This window comes from Suricata suricatta, chromosome 12, assembly GCF_006229205.1.
Source record: "Suricata suricatta isolate VVHF042 chromosome 12, meerkat_22Aug2017_6uvM2_HiC, whole genome shotgun sequence".
Taxonomy (NCBI): Eukaryota; Metazoa; Chordata; class Mammalia; order Carnivora; family Herpestidae; genus Suricata; species Suricata suricatta.
Genome location: NC_043711.1, coordinates 9971519 through 9972803, shown reverse-complemented (window position 1 = coordinate 9972803; position 1285 = coordinate 9971519). Strand labels below are relative to the sequence as shown.

Below are 1285 nucleotides of genomic sequence, written 5' to 3'. Positions count from 1 at the left end.
GTCTTCACTCATATGAGGAACTTAAGATATAAAACAGATGAACATAAGGGCAAAGAAGCAAAAATAATATAAAAAAAAGGGTCAGGGGATGGGCTAAATGGGTAAGAGGCATTAAGAAAGACGTTTGTTGGGATGAGAGCATATGTTGCACTATATGCTTTTCTCCCAAAGCGGAATATTCTAACGAAGCAGGTTTCATCTCAGAGAGGAAGAATTCCACATTTATTCCTGTGGCTCTTTCTATCATATTTTAAGTACTCAATTTCCTAACTTATTTATTTATCACAGAAAATCCATGCAATGGAACTTAACGAGAGGTCCAAAATTTTATAAAGAAATGCAGAGGAAATAGTTGCTAATTATGAATGAAAAATTAAAGAGCCTGAATACTGTAGAATGTTAAATGGCAGACTGTCAGTCTGTGAACTAATACTAATATCATGATCTGTGTCTTCTAGGGCATTGAGCCCTGTTACTCAAGTCTTTATCTAGAAACAAAAATGCTTATTATGCACAGAATGTCTCTCTGCTAAAGAGCTTTCTCAGGGCTTGCTTGATGTCTCTGCTCTGCAGACCATAGATGAACGGGTTCAGCATGGGTGTGATGATTGTGTACATGACTGAGGCTATGGCACTTGAGCTAGAGTTTTGTGAAGCAGCAGAACTAAGATACACCCCAAGGCCTGTACCATAGAACAAGGAGACCACTGAGAGGTGAGCCCCACATGTGGAAAATGCTTTATACTTGCCCCTCACTGATGAAATTCTCAAAATGGAAGATACAATTTTAGAGTAAGAGAGAAGGATGCCAGTGAGTGGAAAAACAACCAGAAGTCCACTTGCCAGGTACATGGCCAGGTCACTGAGGAAGGTATCAGAGCAAGCAAGTTGTACCACCTGATTGAGTTCACAGAAAAAGTGCAGGATTTCCAGCCTGTGCAAAAGGAGAGGCGTAAAATCATCAAGTCATGGAAAAGAGAGGCAAAAACACTCAATACCCAGCATACCAGGAGCAGGATGCCACAGAACATGGGGTTCATGATGACCATATAGTGCAGTGGATGACAGATGGCCACAAACCGGTCATAGGCCATCACTGTCAAGAGGAAGTTGTCTAATGCTACAAAAAGCATGAAAAAGTACATCTGGCTGAGGCAGCCATCATAGGTGATCACTCTGCTCTGCGTCTGGATGTTCAGCAGCATCTTTGGGATAGTGGTGGAGGTGAAGCAGATGTCTGAAAAGGACAGGTTGGAGAGGAAGAAGTACATGGGTGTGTGGAGGC

At 41.9% G+C, this 1285-nt stretch overlaps 1 pseudogene; it reads right to left on the bottom strand.

Moving 5' to 3' along the window:
• Positions 1 to 507: 507 nt before the first annotated feature.
• LOC115274345 overlaps positions 508 to 1285 on the bottom strand; it is a 1037-nt pseudogene continuing 259 nt past the window's right edge.